This window comes from Sceloporus occidentalis, unplaced genomic scaffold (assembly GCF_023333645.1).
Source record: "Sceloporus occidentalis isolate IW3139 unplaced genomic scaffold, rSceOcc1.0.p SCAF_111, whole genome shotgun sequence".
Taxonomy (NCBI): domain Eukaryota; kingdom Metazoa; phylum Chordata; class Lepidosauria; order Squamata; family Phrynosomatidae; genus Sceloporus; species Sceloporus occidentalis.
Window position 1 is genome coordinate 719,935 of NW_028317091.1, and position 19,588 is coordinate 739,522.

The 19,588-nt window shown below is 39.0% G+C and overlaps 7 non-coding genes across 7 annotated transcripts; 4 read left to right on the plus strand and 3 right to left on the minus strand.

The window, feature by feature from the left end:
• Positions 1-342: 342 nt before the first annotated feature.
• On the minus strand, positions 343-428 carry TRNAY-GUA (transfer RNA tyrosine (anticodon GUA)). The gene is given in 2 exon segments: positions 343-378; positions 392-428. It is a non-coding gene; the product is annotated as a tRNA-Tyr (tRNA).
• A 160-nt stretch (positions 429-588) lies between these two features.
• Positions 589-660, minus strand: TRNAG-UCC (transfer RNA glycine (anticodon UCC)). Its single transcript has one exon. It is a non-coding gene; the product is annotated as a tRNA-Gly (tRNA).
• A 4,170-nt stretch (positions 661-4,830) lies between these two features.
• On the minus strand, positions 4,831-4,916 carry TRNAY-GUA (transfer RNA tyrosine (anticodon GUA)). Its single transcript is given in 2 exon segments — positions 4,831-4,866; positions 4,880-4,916. It is a non-coding gene; the product is annotated as a tRNA-Tyr (tRNA).
• Positions 4,917-15,577: 10,661 nt separating this feature from the next.
• On the plus strand, positions 15,578-15,649 carry TRNAG-UCC (transfer RNA glycine (anticodon UCC)). The gene has a single exon. It is a non-coding gene; the product is annotated as a tRNA-Gly (tRNA).
• A 159-nt stretch (positions 15,650-15,808) lies between these two features.
• On the plus strand, positions 15,809-15,894 carry TRNAY-GUA (transfer RNA tyrosine (anticodon GUA)). The gene is given in 2 exon segments: positions 15,809-15,845; positions 15,859-15,894. It is a non-coding gene; the product is annotated as a tRNA-Tyr (tRNA).
• A 2,137-nt stretch (positions 15,895-18,031) lies between these two features.
• TRNAG-UCC (transfer RNA glycine (anticodon UCC)) lies at positions 18,032-18,103 on the plus strand. The gene has a single exon. It is a non-coding gene; the product is annotated as a tRNA-Gly (tRNA).
• Positions 18,104-18,255: 152 nt separating this feature from the next.
• On the plus strand, positions 18,256-18,341 carry TRNAY-GUA (transfer RNA tyrosine (anticodon GUA)). The gene is given in 2 exon segments: positions 18,256-18,292; positions 18,306-18,341. It is a non-coding gene; the product is annotated as a tRNA-Tyr (tRNA).
• The last annotated feature ends 1,247 nt before the right edge of the window (positions 18,342-19,588 follow it).

The following is a 19,588-nucleotide window of genomic DNA, read 5'->3' on the forward strand; positions in this document are numbered from 1 at the left end:
GCGACGCATCAGATCCATCGAACCCCAGCTGCTTGGGTGAAAACCAGGAATCCCAACCGCTAGCCCACATGGGATGGTGTATGTGACAGAGCATCCACAGATCCTATAGGAGGTGAACCTTTTTATTTTAAAATACAGCTGTAATGCCTGTCAGTCCGCGGCTGCAGTTCATGAGTTCCTGTTCCAATGATCTTTGTGAGATGCGTCAGAGTTATAGTTTCTTTAGATCTTCCCAGATAAAGTGGTCCTTTTGCTGACCACGGAATTCGCACCTAAAGTTCACTCTTCACTCTGTAGGATCAACCTACCATTTTTTTCCCCGTCTCACAAAAATATAAAGCTACCTCCGAGCTGGAATCGAACCAGCGATCTAAGGATGTCCGATTATTTTCTACAGTCTTCCGCTCTACCAGCTGAGCTATCGAAGGTCATGCTTCAGCGTGCTGTCCATGCTGACTGTACCTGGAGCAGCCCCCTCCCTCACCAACATGGTATGCATTGTGTTACAAGCTACATCAAGTTGAAGGGTTAACATTGCAAACGGCTTGAAACTTACTGAATAGACACGTATGTGTAAAAATCAATTTTTGCGTTGGCCGGGCATCGAACCCGGGTCAACTGCTTGGAAGGCAGCAATGCTCACCACTATACCACCAACGCTGGACAGACAAATAGGCTTTTAATCTAGAGATGGGAAGGTCCGGAAAAAAAAACATAAGAAAAAAAAAACATTTTCCTTCCGTTTTTTTCCAAAGCCATTTTTTGTTTGTGGGAAATGATGTCATATCCCGGAGCTCAGACTCAGCAGCACTCAGAGGATGCTCACTTTCTATGGAGGTTGCGTAACGTTTTCTTTAATTTCATAAAAATGAACCCTGCTGATGATGTCCTGGGAAAGGCTGGGTTTTGTGACCCTTGAGTTTTAGGATAATGTGAGTTAGATCCAGTCTGATATACAACGAAGGTAAAAGAAGTGTGGAACCAGTTTTCACAGAGCCCGATAGATCTGCTACATGGGTGGTTTTAGGAGTTCTGCATATGTAGATGTTATTGTGTCATTTTTCAGCCTTTAGCAGAATTTAGTTTTATGTGGAATATGGAATGTTTCATCAGAACATTTAGAAATCTGGCCGACCTTCAGGAAATGTTAAAAATTGTCATCTTCTGCCTTGGTCCGATCCTCTTCTCTGGCCTGGCTTTTTTCTACACTTAAGCTTCTTTAGCGTAGCGGTTGTACCGTTTACCTTTTCGACAAAGGTCCCCGGTTCAAAACTGGGTAGAAACACTTCTTTTCATTATTCCCATTTAAAATACAGAACCGATGATTCATCACCAAAGAGGGCAATCTGCTCCTCAGTTTTGTACCAGAAGGTGGTGCTGTTGCCCTAGGTCTTGGCCTAGTCAAGAAAATGGTGGTCAATCTACTGATGTCTTTCTTTCAGGTAAATGACTGGTGCTTCACATGCTTTTTGCTTTGTTGCTTTAGTGTATTCCTTTGTTTTTCTTGTTTGTAATTTGGATTTTGAGATGATTTTTCCATGATATGTTTGAACCTGATGCAGAACTCACTATAACTATAAAATGAAATACCTGGTCAGTATATTGTGGTGCTATAAAATCTATACATACAATGTTGTTATAAATACACCTGTTTTGTGATTCGTACGGATAGTTACCTGTAAGTTGTCGGTGGCCAGACTGGGGATAACTAAGCAGCACTGGCAGTTTCAGGAATTCCACCCTTCCTCCAGCAATCATCAGATATAGAAGATATAATACTTGATCCCTTTATGCCCATCTCATGCCCATCTCATGGTGATGGGGCTGCCCTGAGCAGTATGATCAGGTTTTACCATAAGTTTGTCCGGTGTAATTCACTTTTCCCGCAGTGACAGTTTCTTTTACATAAATAGAATTTTCTGACGGGACAAATTATACATATTACATATAAAACATATACACTTTATGAAAGGATGTGGACACCCCTCCTAATTATTGAGTTTAGGTATTTCAGCCACATCCATTGCTAACAGGTGTATAAAATCAGGGCCGGACTGGGACTGGAAAGCAGCCCTGGAAACATTTGGATACCAGCCCCATAACGTTTATCTTGCGGTCGAGCTCTCATACCCACACGCACCCCTTATACATACCCGAGTCACACTATTTGCCATACAAATAGCTTTAAAACATTATTTTTATCACATTATTAGTATTAAAATGCCAGAAAGCAAAAGTGTTAAAAGGCCCTAATAAATTAAATACATTAGACATAATGAAATCAAAACATTTGCTACTGATGAAAAAGTTCCATTTTATTCAGTGAAACAAAACATGATATTTGTTTTGTTCCACTGAATAATATATTTTCATGATATTCTTGTAAGAAACTTTTGGCTATTAATACCGCCACAACTGTTCTAGCACTGCATCATCCAATGAATACCTCATCCCAGATACATTATTAATTTTTTTTTTTTTAAATGCACACAGTTCATGGTGCAAAGTGGTCTGATAGTATACTTAAGTAAAAGGTCCTCTCTTAAGAGGGAAGGACTGTGAAACCAAAGGGAATAACAAACTAAATTGGGTTTCACTCTGAAGATCCCAACCACCATTCAAGTTTCTGCGATTAATCCTTTGTGATAAAACATGCAGATTAAAATAAGAGTAAATAACACAATGCCTTTACTTTTCCTCTCACTGATTTCTGGGCCTAGAAAGTTTTGTCCTCTGAAGTGACTACAAACTCAGGAGTGCGTTTTATCTCTGGATAAGTAAACATTAAATAAATCAATTTATTAGTACAGTAAGTACAGTGGAAACCGACACCCAGACACACACACACCAGGACAGCCTCTGCCATATTGAAGCATAAAACACTATGTTCTACACTGCTTTGTCATTAACTCCCCCTGTCAATAATCCCCTTGTGTATTGATGCCCCAGCCAGGTCCCCCTTTAGTATTGATTACTGTCTTCCCCTAAAAACACAACCTTGGGTATTGCCCCCTTTGTGCATTTATTCCCCCACACCCTTGGGTATTGCCCCCCCAGCATTGATTTATGTGATACCCCAGCTAACCCACTCCCTTGATGCCCCTAACACTTTTGTGAAGAACAGTTGTCTTTTATTGATGCCCCCCCACTGCCATGTGTATTACCCCCAGCCACCCCCTCCTTTTGTATTATTTAATTTTAAAATTTAATGAAGGCAAACCCCTCTCCCTTGAATATGGGTCTGCTTTCCCCTTTAACCCCTTTACTATATTTTGGTAATACAAATACCAGTACTTACATTTTTGTGTTTTAGTTTTTTTTTGTCCTGTTCTCCTCGACGACGTGACAATCCTTTCCCTGTCACAAGGAACACTTCTGTGAGGCTGAGCTGCGCCGCCCAATGGCCGTGCCGCAGCTCTTCGTCCCACCCCACAACATGTTCCACACAGCCGCCATGTGGCTGCAGCGTAAGACAGCCACTGAGCGGCTGCGAGCAAAATTCAAAGCGGCCACTGCGCGGCCGTCACGCAATGCGCCGCCCAATGGCCTTCGTCCCACCCCTTTTGTGGGGGTGGGATGAAGAGCAGCGGCAAGGCCATTGGGCGTCGCGTTGTGTGCACACCAGCCGCTTTAATTTCATTAGTGGCCGGTGGAGGCACACTGCCGGCAGCGCAATGGCCGCTTTGAACTTTCCTCGAAGCCGCACAGCGGCTGTGTTGAATGAGTTGCGAGGTGGGACGAAGAGCTGCTGTACCGTCAGCCCGCCTCCACCGGCCACTGATGAAATTAAAGCGGTTGCTGTGCACGCAACGCACCGCCCAATGGCCTTCGTCCCACCCCTTTTGTGGCCGCTTTGAAACTTGCTCGCAGCCGCTCAGCGGCTGTCTTATGTTGCAGCCGCATGTGTTGTGTATTTACAACACTTACGGCCGCTTTGAATGTTGGCCGACCGGGTGGAGCGGCCCACGGACCGGCTGGCCCACCGGGAAATTTCCCGGTATCCCGGTGGGCCAGTCCTTGCCCTGTATAAAATCAAGCACATAGTCAACCATCTCCCTAGACAGACATTGGCATTATGTCTCCCTTTTCCTCTTCATCTATCTTTGTTCTCTTTATCTCCCAACCCTTTCTCTTTACCTCTCCTTGTTTGTCCACTTTTTCTTTACCGCTACCTTTTGTCACTTCCTCTCCCCTTTTCTTTAATCTATCCTCCTTTTCTTTAATCTCTCTATTTTCATTATCTTTCCTCCTGTTGCATTTTATATAATCTCTCTAATCTATTTCTCCCCTTTCTGATGTTCCTTGACCAGCCCAAAGAGGTAAGGAATCTGCCCCAGTATTTTGAGGTGGCTATTCAGGTAAGGTGAGCGCTTTAGATGTTGGGGAATATGATTAATGCTATTTGATTTGACCAACTAGCAAATGGATAGCAACATAGGGTTCCAATAAAAACTAGCCTCCCATACCAGGAGTCGAATCTAGGCCGTCTGGGTGAAAACCAGCAATCCTAACCACTAGACCATATGGGATACGTGGCTACACCCTGCACACACCACATGGGATGGTGTATGTGACGGAGCATCCACAGATCCAATAGGAGGTGAACCTTTTTATTTTAAAATACAGTTGTAATGCATGTCAGTCCGTGGCTGCAGTTGATGAGTTCCTGTTCCAATGATCTTTGTGAGATGCGTCAGAGTTATAGTTTCTTTGGATCTTCCCAGATAAAGTGGTCCTTTTGCTGACCACGGAATTCGCACCTAAAGTCCACTCTTCACTCTGTAGGATCAACCTACCATTTTTTTTCCCGTCTCACAAAAATATAAAGCTTCCTTCGAGCCGGAATCGAACCAGCGACCTAAGGATGTTGGATTATTTGCTACAGTACTCCGCTCTACCAGCTGAGTTATCGAAGGTAACGCTTCAGTGTGCTGTCCATGCTGAATGTACGTGGAGCTGCCCCTCCCTCACCAACATGGTATGCATTGTGTTACAAGCTACATCAAGTTGAAGGGTTAACATTGCAAATGGCTTGAAACTTACTGAATAGACTAGGATGTGCAAAAAAAAAAATGTTGCGTTGGCTGGGAATCTAACCCGGGTCAACTGCTTGGAAGGCAGCTATGATGACAATTGCCGGTCCGGGCACGTCACAGAAAAACAAGTCGTTTACGACAATTGACGTGCCAGGACTGGCATGTCTTTAAACAGGAGAGCGGTCACAAATGCAGTACCTGTATTCAACCTGCAAGTGGAGCCAGAGTTCTCTAGAGGGTCTGGAGACCATCTAGCGAACTTTTTCTTCTTTATTGTTTTTTTTCCCGGGCCGCCGCCATCTTGAGGATGGTGAAGATCACCGGCAGCGGCGGCCCGGGAAAAAAAACAATAAAGAAGAAAAAGTTCGCTAGATGGTCTCCAGACCCTCTAGAGAACTCTGGCTCCACTTGCAGGTTGAATACAGGTACTGCATTTGTAAAAGATTCTAACACATTTAACATCTCTTTTAACCCTAGTAATATGAAATGGACCATATATAATTATTGGTATAGGCAATAGTCAAAGATATGTAATCATTGTTCATAAATAAATGATTATTAAGATATATTAATAGGTTTCAATAATAAGCTTCAAGGTTTCCTTGACCTTAAAATATGGAATGAAGGATTTGCTGAACAGGCATTCTATAGATAGGATAGAAGCTTGCTAATGCATGGTATAGTTGTAACTCTAAAAGGGCATTACAGTATGCGTACAGCCACCACCTAAAATAGGGTTTCGACGTGTAAAGATCTTAGTGAGCATGTTTACCCAATTAGGTGAAGACCAATAGACTGACAAGACTGACATCATTATTCAAACCGTGTATATAAGTTAAGGCCTTGGAGAAGCATGGGAGGAGAGGTAGAGGGGAGATGTACTTGCCATCCACGGACTCTTCTCGTCCCAACACTCCCTCCCTCCATCCTCAGGAATGCATAGGACAGATGTCATGAACTAAATTCCTCTCCAAGGTTTTGTAAGACTTGTTTTATATTATTTTTGTTATCTACTTTTTATATTCTTCTTCTATTTTTTGTTCGTATTAAATGTTTTACCTTTGTTTGCATCTAAGTGACTCTGCCTATTTTTGACGCACATACATTTATATGTGTTCCAATTATTTGAAGTTTGTATTGGCCCTATACATTTTATTACATATCTGGCGTGCCAGCCCTGCGTATTTTTTCCTGACCTTTGCCCTCCAGCTTGCTCAGGGGGAAGGGCAGATATATCTGTACACTTTTTGCAAACTGTCGGGAGAAAATTAAGAAAAGGACCTTTGAGGATACAGACTTTCAGATTTTTATTGGAACCACAAGTGCTAAGAGACGCTATTGACGGCAGACGCAAGACAGCCATACAGCGTGAAACAACAGCCACTCACGGAGAGTTCACTAAACAGGGTAAGTCATGGATTTTATAAAAACTTATGCTAACAAAAGTAAAATAACTTTTCAATTTGATAATTGTCCTACTAATGCACAGCTATGGGCTAGTATGTACAAACAATGTGAGCTAGAAAATATGAAGATAGATAAGAAATTGTTATGTATTGATAAACTTAAGAAGAAACTACAAAATGTCCTAAGCATGTTTAAAACGTTTAATGACTTGATTGTGGAGGATTTACAACCTAGACAAAGTATTTGCATGATTAACAAAGTTGTACCAGAATCTAACCCTGATGACAGTACTGACGACTTTAACAGCTGTCCCGACTGTTTTGTTTTAGCTCAGCAATTAGAGAACTTGGAGAGGGCTAGGGACAGACAAGCTCAGTTACTGTCTAAACTATGTTTAGAAAATAAGAAGGTGTCAGTTATCACAAGACAAGAAGGTAAGAAGGGCGTATCTTTTGTCCCTGAAATATCTGGTACCTCAACAATAGATTCTGATGAGGAACTTGACGTAGGAGGAGTTGAGAGACAAAAGCTCAGAGACAGTGCAACAAAATTGACTTTAAAAATTAATGATCAATTAATAAAAATTGCCAAAGATATTCCTAAATATGATGATAAGATGGATGCATTCCATAATATTGATGTATTTGAAACAAATACAGACAAATTCCAATTAAATAACAATCAAAGAAACACCATTTTTAGGCTATGGATACCTTCACATATGTCCAAAAGGTTACAGGACACACCTACAGAGGATGCATTAGGTCAATTAGTGCATGCAAATGATATGGATAGATTGAAGCAATTAATTCTGTTTACAACTGGTGACTCATCTCCATCTCTTGACTTAATTGAATCTCTAAAAGTAAATCTTCAAGATGATCCCTTTGCATTTTTGTTGAAATTTGAGAAAGCCTATAGAATGGTAATGGGAGTTGATGATGGAGATGAAACACAGGCAATGATTATAGCATTTGTAAGGAAATTTAAATATCTAGATCCTGTATCAGTTCAGCTTGCCTCTGAAAAACCTAGTTTGCAAGAAGCAGCCATATTCATTGATCGTATTAGAAGAGCAATGAAAATGTCAACTGTAAAGGTAAAAGTATCTACAGTACAGGAACTAATTGACAAACGGCGAGAATTAACTCAGAATGACTGTCACAAGCCACAAACTAATCCTACTAATTTTGAACGATTTGATAATACTAACCAAAAGATATTCAGACCAAATGTTAGTTGTTATCATTGTGGTAAAAGAGGACATTTGAAGTGGCAGTGTAAACAATTTCTTAAAAATAGAAAATTTGTCCCTAGAACACAAAATTTTGGGAAAGAGAATAGGCTGGTGCCAACAGTCCCACCTACTGGTGAACAATTTAAGTCAACGTCCCCATACACTCCACTAATAAGACAGGTGCAAGAGCTCACAACAAATAGTACTGCTACTAATGTAACAGGAAAGAATGTCAGGGGGGGTCTGACACCCTCTCAGTGACTAGATAAGAATCAATCACTCTGTAAGTTGACTTATGTAGCTCCAGTGTCAACTGACAACTGTGGCAGACCATATGTCAAGGGAAAATTACAGGGAAAAGAGATTACATTCCTAATTGATACAGGAGCTCAATTAAGTGTGACTAATCAAGCTTTACCTATAACATCTAACTCACCTGTTTGCACGATTGTAGGTTTTAGTGGTAAAGGTAATACTTCAGCAACTTTAGTTACTGGTGTTTTGTTTGAGATTCCTGGCTATTTGTGTACTGAAATTGATATCTGGCATTGTCCTAGCTCAGAAAATATCTTAGGGGCTGACGTAATGAGAGAAAGAGGTTGGGTCATTGACTTAGGGAATCCAGTGATTTGGAGAAGTAATAACCTTAAAGGGCCTGTAGTAATAGATCCAAGTGACTATAGTATAGTGGGCGTTATCAATTTAATTGAGGAGGTATCCCCAAATCATGTATGGCCACAAATGGATTGTAATGACTTGACTCTTGTAGAAATTGTACAGAAACATCCCTCGTTATGGGCTCAATCTAAGAATGAGGTAGGGACGATGAAAGATGTTGTTGTCAAAGTGGAAGGAACAGATCCCATAGCTCAGAAACAGTACCGATTGCCTCCAGATTCAATTGAGCCTTTGTCCAAAATTATTGAAGAACTACTTCAACAAGGCGTCATACGCAAATCGAATTCGGTGACAAACTATCCGTTATGGGCAGTTAAGAAACCAGATAATTCTTATAGAATGCTTCTAGATCTGCGTATGTTTAATAAATGTACCCCAAATGTGGCGCCAATTGTAGCAGATACCCCCGACATCATGTCTCGATTGAATGCTAAGGCAAAGTTTTTTTCGGTACTGGATATCAGTAATGGTTTTTTCAGTATTCAGATAGAGAGGAGTTGTCAATACAAATTTGCTTTTACTTTTCTGAATGAGCAATATGTATTTTGCAGATTACCACAAGGGGCGCACATGTCACCTAGTCTGTTTCATCAGGCATTGGCAAAAGTGTTATCAAAATTCTCAAGGCAAGATTGTATTCTACAGTATGTGGATGATATCTTGTTGGCAACAGAGAGTAGAGAGGAACACCTCACCTTGCTAGCAGAATTGTTTAATCTGTTGTACGAGTCAGGATTGAAATTAAATCCAAGGAAGGTCCAATTACTGAAACAAGAGGTTCAGTACTTGGGAGTTTTGATAAGTCCAGGCCAGAGACGTCCTTTGCAGGAAAGAGTAGCAACAGTAGCAGCTTTGCCTGTACCTACAACTTTCAAAGCTTTAAGACAATTCCTGGGACTTGTAAATTTTTCTCAGCAGTTTTACTGCAGCTACAGGGAAAAGAATGGAGAATAGTTGGCTATTTTTCCAAACTCCTTTCACCTGTAGAAAAAGGGTTTTAAACGTGTGCAAGACATTTGGTGGGTGTACACTTTGCAGTTAAGGCGACTGAACATATTGTTGGGTTTAACAAACTAATTCTGCAGACTCCTCACTCCACTTTGAAATTGCTTCTTGAAAAAAGTATCCCAGGAGTGTCACATCAAAGATTTGCACATTGGTTGTTGTCTTTGTCTCCAAAACAGATTGAAGTGGATCATAAAGCTAAATATGTGCTCCCTCAACTAATGCAATATGAGGGTGAATCACATGAGTGTGTTGAGACATTTCAGGGGGATTATCCATCTCTTTTTAGAAAAGAAGTAGAGGAAACTGATGAACCAGTATTTGTAGATGGTTCTAGATTTTGCTTGAAAGGACAGTATTATACCGGATATGCCATTTGGTTTCCAAAGAAAGGTCGAGCTATTCAGCATAGACTACCAGGAAATTTTTCTGCCCAGAGAGCAGAAATTGAAGCTGTTAAAACAGTATTGGAAATTAACGAGAAAGAAAACAATGATCCTTTGGTAATCTATAGCGATAGTTCATATGTCGTACGTTCACTAACAGACTACTTACCAGTGTGGAAAAAACGAGGTTTTGTGGATTCATCTAACAAAATCTTAAGTCATGTTGATACACTGCAGACTATTTTTGAGCTTGCTTCTAAAAATCCTAACCGATATGCTATTGTCAAAGTACCAGGTCATAGCAGAGGAACTAGTGATTTAGCTTTGGGAAATGAGAAAGCAGATTCTCTAGCAAAGGAAGCAGCTTTGGCAGGAGAGATAGTGATGGAACTAGAACCGTTGGAAATACTACCAGTAAAGAGTAAGGAAGCAAATCTACCTTCATTTAGTGATGAACAGATGAAAGATCCGTTCATTGTGGAATGTAAGAATAAAATAACACCTCCCTTTGTTTGTGAAAATGGAGTGGTTTGTTATGAGATGCAAGGTAATTTACTTCCAGTTGTGCCTAAACACTTGCAGACGGAATTCACCCGCTATAATCATGAAAGTTTAGGTCATGTGGGTCAGCAAAAATAGCTGGAAATTCTCAAAGAGAAGTTTTATTGGGACAAAATGGAAGACTCTGTACAAAATGTTGTTCAGTCATGTCTCATTTGTGCTCAAGTAAACCCCAGGCCTAAAGGACAAAAGCCACCACTTCTAAGAATTGCACCTGCAGACGGTCCGTGGTCTACATTGCAGATTGACTACATAGGTCCCCTACCTTCAGGTAAACAAGGTCTCAGGTATGCATTAGTCGTGGTAGATGTATTTTCTAAGTGGGTAGAACTGTTGCCTGTCAGGAAAGATGATGCTTTGTCTACGGCAAAAGCATTGGTGAATCATGTTTTTTGTACTTGGGGAATCCCAAGGATGATTTCTTCTGACAGGGGGAGCCATTTTACTGGCAAAGTCATGCAGGCTGTTTGCGCAATACTGGGGGTACGTCAACAATTCCATGTTCCATACCATCCTCAGTCCGCAGGTATTGTAGAAAGAATGAACAGAACGATTAAGTCTAGAATTGCAAAAATGTTACTTGATAAAGGAAATACTTGGGTTGATGCAGTACCTCTGGTATTGATGAGTATTAGGGGAACAAGCTCCTCAACTACCCAGTATAGACCTTTTGAATTAATGACAGGAAGGAAAATGCCATTGATCTTTCCTCATGAACCGTTTTTGTCTACTCCACAGAAAGATGCCATTGCAAGAACTAAGTGGTTACAGGTACTTCAGGATAATTTAAAAACAATCCTTCCTCACGCAGCGTCTAGAATGCAGCGTATGGTACCGCCTCACTCATCTAAATTTGTGAAAGGAGCATCAGTAATGATTAAGACTTTTAGGAAGGCAGGACCTTGGGAAAGTAATTGGGAAGGACCGTTTGAAATAATCGACACAATGGGTCAAGTTATGATCCTTGTTCAAAGAACAGAAAAAAACAGTGAAAAATACCCGTAGGCAGCAGAAGCTGTGGGTACATGTTGACCAGTGTAAATTGTATGTTTCTAACTAAATTCTGTTCTTGCAGGAACACAGTTCTGCAAGAAAATGGAGGAACAAAACTGTTTACTATTGGACAGAGAACCTCCAGAGAAACAGCAATACAAGAAGCGTGACATCAAAATAGCGTGTTACATATTACTTCCATGGTTGTTGGTGCTGAGTTTTTTGATTGCTGTGTTGTTTGAACAGTACCAAAAGCCAATTGAAATTGATGATCAGACAAAGGATTTACCACAGAAGATATTGTTATTGCATAAGATAAGAGAAGTTCAGGTGGATCGACTCCTGACATCAGACATTGATACATCAAGAGACATTGTTGGACAAATTAGATTCGTTATAATTTAAGGTATACAGATTTTGTATTTGATGGGGAAAATCTGGAACAATTAGATGTTTCAGCTTGTCTTCATTTTGTTTCTAAAGTAATATGTCTTCCAGGGCAAGAAAAGGTTGTCTATCATTCTTGTTTTCACAATCATTCATCATGTGAAGCCAGGATTGAAAGTGTTACATCTATGCATGAATTAATGACTCAAGTAAAGATAGGGAAAGTTTGTTTTCAAGTAATGAAGGAAGAGTCATTGATCAGAGCATTCTTTTCAAATTGTATGCATAATGATACTCTTCACAGAGGATTATATTGCATAGAAGGTGATTTGAAAAAGTTGGAGATAGATGGGAAAAAGTTTAATGTCTCCACTATAGGTACAGAGAGTTTAAGAACACTACCTCAGCAATTTAATCTGACACAGATAGACCATTTTCCTTGGAAAACATGGACAGAGGAAATAAAGAAAGATAAGGGATTATTGGCCATATTAAAGCAACAATTGAAAGATGCAGAAATTGTTTTCCAACATAAACAAGGTGAATTAGAACAAATTCAACATCAATGGAATGATATGTCTGGAGTTAATTGGTGGTCAAATTTAAAAAAAATCAGTAAATATGTGGTCACAATCTTCGGTAAAATCAGCAGCTGGGAATATATTGTTAAATCCAATTGTTATTATAGCTATACTTGTTTTATTATGTATTGTTTATCAAAGTTTTCTTATGTGTAGAATAAGTAAGATATATAAACATGTATGAAGTAGATAAGGGAGATGGAATATTAAGGGAAATGATAAAAAGAGCACAATCCTCTCATTCCATAACAAATGTAGAGAAAAGGGTGTCTCATGCTAATGATTATCATATGGTCCCAGTTAAAGTGTGATGTGATTGTAGTATAAATGTGATACGAATGTGATACGAATGGTGAGTAAATGTGTGTATTTGAAAATATATGATAAGGATATTATCCTATCATCAGGGGGAATTGTAAAAGATTCTAACACATTTAACATCTCTTTTAACCCTAGTAATATGAAATGGACCATATATAATTATTGGTATAGGCAATAGTCAAAGATATGTAATCATTGTTCATAAATAAATGATTATTAAGATATATTAATAGGTTTCAATAATAAGCTTCAAGGTTTCCTTGACCTTAAAATATGGAATGAAGGATTTGCTGAACAGGCATTCTATAGATAGGATAGAAGCTTGCTAATGCATGGTATATAGAGAAAATGTCGTGAAACGAAAAAAAACAAATAACACGTGTCACTCAGGTGAGGTATAATGAAAACTAAATTAAAATAATACTTCCCTAATTGGACCGCAGCTCCCAAACAACACTCTTCCTCAAAGTGTGAAAATACGAACAAACCAAAATTGTATGGGGCGCAGGAACATATATAGGAAAAGGTAGAAAACAACACAATATAGTGTAGATTGTACTTCCAATATTGGTGATTAGGTGATATATTGCACTCACAAGAAAAAGAGGCAAATCCAACCCTTCAATATGGACTGTAAAGAGGCTTTAATATTCTTCAATGAAAATCTAACAAACAAACTTAAAATGGTGCAGTATCTTAGGTAAAAAGCATATACCAAATAGAAATGCACTCACAGTTTTTTCATGCATAAAATGCATATACAGGCATAGGTTAAAGTCCAATTGAGTCTTTTTCTACGCGTTTCGCCCTTAGGCTTCTTCAGGAAATTCAATTGGTGCAGGTCTCTGCGTGTGTCAGCAAAATCAGCGATCTGTAAGTATTTCTGTTCGTTATGTCTGTTCTTTTATAATGATTTGTATGTGTATTTCCGGGTATGTCACCGCGTATTTGACCTTTACGCTGGTGGTATAGTGGTATATATATATATAGACATACCTATATTAGTATATGATCATAGGTTTTTGCCAATATATGTATCAGAAAGGAAATTTATGTTAATAGCTATAATAGAAGTCTCCTTCTTCTCAAGTGATTTATTCTAATAAATCTATTACTATTCACCCATATATATAATGTGTCATAAGTATATATTAGTGTCTTTTAAATTTTCCTATCCTAATATCTCAATTCTAGCTTTGTGAAAATATCTTATCCAAAGATTAACAGTACTAATATATCTCTGTGAGTCTCTGTGAGTCCCATAATTTTATCTAATATTTTTAAGAAAAAAAAAAAAGGAAAAAATAAATTTAAGAATTTGTGATAATCTATATCCTAAGTAATCTATTGTATCTTTTATATTGTTATCAACCATTTATATCATTTATATCTTATCCAACCATTACATTACCAGCTTAGTGACAGGACTAAAATTATAACACATAACATATAATTTCCAACCAGTGCATTGCCAACTCAATGAATAAACCAATCATAATATTTCCCAATTAGAATAGTATTTTAGGTAATAATATGGTAATATCTTATACTTTATATCATAAATTAAAAAAATAAAATAAAAAAAAAGGAAAAAAATAAATAAAAAATTTTAAATAAAAAAGAACCAAAAAACAACATAAATTTTCTTCTATAGATTAGAGAGTCTTATATGGTAAGATTCCATTTCAGTAAATTGTCCTTTGCTTGTATAGGATCATTGCAAATATAGATTTTCCCTTGATAATTAATTCGTAATTTTGTGGGAAAACCCCAGGAGTAAATAATATTATTTTGCCGTAAACAGGTAGTAATATCAGAATATTTTTTTCTGTGTATTCTGGTTGCACGTGAAAGATCGAGATACGTAGTTAAGGATGCAAATTTTGCAATTTTAGTAGGGTTCCTTCTCATTTCTTTAACTAGATCTTCTTTAATTCTATAGTTGGCAAAACAAATGATAACATCTCTAGGTGTATTTGTTTGTGTCCAGTTAGGAGGCAGCGGAAGTCTATGGGCTCTTTCAATTAATATCGGACCGTAGTTTGGACAATCTATATATGTTGAAAGTAGTTCCATCAAGTACGGTTCCAGTTCTATCACATCTTCAGATATCCCACGAATTTTAAGATTTTGTCTGCGTGACCTGTCTTCTAGGTCTGCAAGTTTAAGATCTTGTCTTGTTAAATCTGCTTTTAATACTTCATTTTGAGATTGAAGCTGTTTAATTTCCAAATGTAACATAGTAATTTCTTTTGATTGAGCAGCTAAAGTGACCTTCATATGGGTCATTTCTTCCTTATATTCTTTAAGATTATGGTCCAAATCAGCTTTAATTTTAATATATAAAGAATCTAGTGCCATCATCAAATTGGTTTTTGTAATATAATCTGGCGGGTTGGTTATACTAATCTCATTTAGTCGATCTGGAGACGATTTAGATGATAAGACAGAAGTATCCGTTTGACTTTTAGGAGAATAGTAGGCACTAATTGGAGGAAGTTTCTTTGTTTTCACAGACATTTTAGATTTTTCCTCTTTATCACCCGTGCCAGTTTTGTCACCTTTTGGAGGCATTATCATTGCCCGCTTTTATCTTTAGAGAAGAGACCTATAAAGGTCTATACGCCTTTAAACCGAAATCTATTTAAGGCGAATTAGTGTAAATTATATGCAGATTCATACACATCAGATTTCAGAAGATGAAAGGTATCTTCAATAGCAATATAGAATGTTATTTCAAAAAATTAATGTATTTATATATATATATATATATACAGTTCGTATGTTTCATGTATTTCTTGTTGGTTTAATTCAGGTTTTAGTAATTTCATTTAGAGATATCAAGAGTGTAATAGCCAGTAGCCAGGAAACTCACGGTTACCGCTTCCAACTTTATTGGAGCTTTATTGGCACTCTGCCACGCTTAGCATCCGCGTCCAGCTTCTAACACTCAGGAATTGATTACCAAAACGTAGGAAACAAAAAGCGTTGGTGGTATAGTGGTGAGCATAGCTGCCTTCCAAGCAGTTGACCCGGGTTCGATTCCCGGCCAACGCAAAAATTGATTTTTACACATCCGGGTCTGTTCAGTAAGTTTCAAGCCGTTTGCAATGTTAACCCTTCAACTTGATGTAGCTTGTAACACAATGCATACCATGTTGGTGAGGGAGGGGCTGCTCCAGGTACAGTCAGCATGGACGGCGCACTGAAGCATGACCTTCGATAGCTCAGCTGGTAGAGCGGAGGACTGTAGAAATTAATCAGACATCCTTAGGTCGCTGGTTCGATTCCGGCTCGAAGGAAGCTTTATATTTTTGTGAGACGGGAAAAAAAATGGTAGGTTGATCCTACAGAGTGAAGAGTGGACTTTAGGTGCGAATTCCGTGGTCAGCAAAAGGACCACTTTATCTGGGAAGATCTAAAGAAACTATAACTCTGACGCATCTCACAAAGATCATTGGAACAGGAACTCATGAACTGCAGTCGCGGAGTGACAGGCATTACAGCTGTATTTTAAAATAAAAAGGTTCACCTCCTATAGGATCTGTGGATGCTCTGTCACATACACCATCCCATGTGGTGTGTGCAGGGTGGAGACACGTATCCCATATGGTCTAGCGGTTAGGATTCCTGGTTTTCGCCCGGCTTCGACTCCCGGTATGGAAAGCTAGTTTTTATTGGAACCATTTGTTGCTAGTTGGTCAAATCAAATAGCATTAAACATATTCCCCAACATCTAAAGCGCTCACCTTACCTGAATAGCCACCTCAAAATACTGGGGCAGATTCCTTACCTCTTTGGGCTGGTCAAGGAACATCAGAAACGGGAGGAATAGATTAGAGAGATTATATAAAAAGCAACAGGAGGAAAGATAATGAAAATGGAGAGATTAAAGAAAAGGAGGATAGATTAAAGAAAAGGGGAGAGGAAGTGACAAAAGGTAGCGGTAAAGAAAAAGTGGACAAACAGGGAGAGGTAAAGAGAAAGGGTTGGGAGATAAAGAGAACAAAGATAGATGAAGAGGAAAAGGGAGACATAATGCCAATGTCTGTCTAGGGAGATGGTCGACTATGTGCTTGATTTTATACACCTGTTAGCAATGGATGTGGCTGAAATACCTAAACTCAATAATTAGGGGTGTCCACATCCTTTCATAAAGTGTATATGTTTTATATGTAATATGTATAATTTGTCCCTTCAGAAAATTATGTAAAGGAAACTGTCACTGCGGGAAAAGTGAATTACACCGGACAAATTTATGGTAAAACCTGATCATACTGCTCTTGTTCTCAGGGCAGCCCCATCACCATGAGATGGGCATAAAGGGATCAAGTATTATATCTTCTATATCTGATGATTGCTGGAGGAAGGGTGGAATTCCTGAAACTGCCAGTGCTGCTTAGTTATCCCCAGTCTGGCCACCGACAACTTATAGGTAACTATCCGTACGAATCACAAAACAGGTGTATTTATAACAACATTACATTGTATGTATAGATTTTATAGCACCACAATATACTGACCAGGTATTTCATTTTATAGTTATAGTGAGTTCTGCATCAGGTTCAAACATATCATGGAAAAATCATCTCAAAATCCAAATTACAAACAAGAAAAACAAAGGAATACACTAAAGCAACAAAGCAAAAAGTATGTGAAGCACCAGTCATTTACCTGAAAGAAAGACATCAGTAGATTGACCACCATTTTCTTGACTAGGCCAAGACCTAGGGCAACAGCACCACCTTCTGGTACAAAACTGAGGAGCAGATTGCCCTCTTTGGTGATGAATCATCGGTTCTGTATTTTAAATGGGAATAACGATAAGAAGTGTTTCTACCCAGTTTTGAACCGGGGACCTTTGTCGAAAAGGCAAACAGTACAACCGCTACGCTATAGAAGCTTAAGTGTAGAAACAAGCCAGGCCAGAGAAGAGGATCGGACCAAGGCAGAAGATGACAATTTTTAACATTTCCTGAAGGTCGGCCACATTTCTAAATGTTCTGATGAAACATTCCATATTCCACATAAAACTAAATTCTGCTAAAGGCTGAAAAATGACACAATAACATCTACATATGCAGAACTCCTAAAACCACCCATGTAGCAGATCTATCGGGCTCTGTGAAAACTGGTTCCACACTTCTTTTACCTTCGTTGTATATCAGACTGGATCTAACTCACATTATCCTAAAACTCAAGGGTCACAAAACCCAGCCTTTCCCAGGACATCATCAGCAGGGTTCATTTTTATGAAATTAAAGAAAACGTTACGCAACCTCCATAGAAAGTGAGCATCCTCTGAGTGCTGCTGAGTCTGAGCTCCGGGATATGACATCATTTCCCACAAACAAAAAATGGCTTTGGAAAAAAACGGGAGGAAAATGTTTTTTTTCCGGACCTTCCCATCTCTAGATTAAAAGCCTATCTCTCTGTCCAGCGTTGGTGGTATAGTGGTGAGCATAGCTGCCTTCCAAGCAGTTGACCCGGGTTCGATTCCCGGCCAACGCAAAAATAGATTTTTACACATTCGGGTCTATTCAGTAAGTTTCAAGCCGTTTGCAATGTTAACCCTTCAACTTGATTTAGCTTGTAACACGCATTGTTGGTGAGTGAGGGGCTGCTCCAGGTACAGTCAGCATGGACAGCGCACTGAAGCATAACCTTCGATAGCTCAGCTGGTAGAGCGGAGGACTGTAGAAAATAATCGGACATCCTTAGGTCGCTGGTTCGATTCCGGCTCGAAGGAAGCTTTATATTTTTGTGAGACGGGAAAAAAAATGGTAGGTTGATCCTACAGAGTGAAGAGTGGACTTTAGGTGCGAATTCCGTGGTCAGCAAAAGGACCACTTTATCTGGGAAGATCTAAAGAAACTATAACTCTGACGCATCTCACAAAGATCATTGGAACAGGAACTCATGAACTGCAGCCGCGGACTGACAGGCATTACAGCTGTATTTTAAAATAAAAAGGTTCACCTCCTATAGGATCTGTGGATGCTCTGTCACATACACCATCCCATGTGGTGTGTGCAGGGTGGAGACACGTATCCCATATGGTCTAGCGGTTAGGATTCCTGGTTTTCGCCCGGGTTCGACTCCCGGTATGGGAAGCTAGTTTTTATTGGAACCCTTTGTTGCTAGTTGGTCAAATCAAATAGCATTAATCATATTCCCCAACATCTAAAGCGCTCCCCTTACCTGAATAGCCACCTCAAAATACTGGGGCAGATTCCTTACCTCTTTGGGCTGGTCAAGGAACATCAGAAACGGGAGGAATAGATTAGAGAGATTATATAAAAAGCAACAGGAGGAAAGATAATGAAAATGGAGAGATTAAAGAAAAGGAGGATAGATTAAAGAAAAGGGGAGAGGAAGTGACAAAAGGTAGCGGTAAAGAAAAAGTGGACAAGCAGGGAGAGGTAAAGAGAAAGGGTTGGGAGATAAAGAGAACAAAGATAGATGAAGAGGAAAAGGGAGACATAATGCCAATGTCTGTCTAGGGAGATGGTTGACTATGTGCTTGATTTTATACACCTGTTAGCAATGGATGTGGCTGAAATACCTAAACTCAATAATTAGGAGGGGTGTCCACATCGTTTCATAAAGTGTATATGTTTTATATGTAATATGTATAATTTGTCCCTTCAGAAAATTCTATTTATGTAAAAGAAACTGTCACTGCGGGAAAAGTGAATTACACCGGACAAATTTATTTTAAAACCTGATCATACTGCTCTTGTTCTCAGGGCAGCCCCATCACCATGAGATGGGCATAAAGGAAGCTGGAATGGAAGCTGGTCTTTGAAAAAGACTTGAAATGATGAGAGGGAGAATTAAAGCAACAAAAACCTACTCAACGCTAAGTGAGCCTTTTGTTTTCTTTTTCAATACTCTTTGGGTTAGTGCGTTTTCTTAGCCACCTACATATTAGAAAAGAAAAGCTCTTTATGGTTGCGAATGCAATCAATGAGAAAAGACTCAAAAACATTTCTT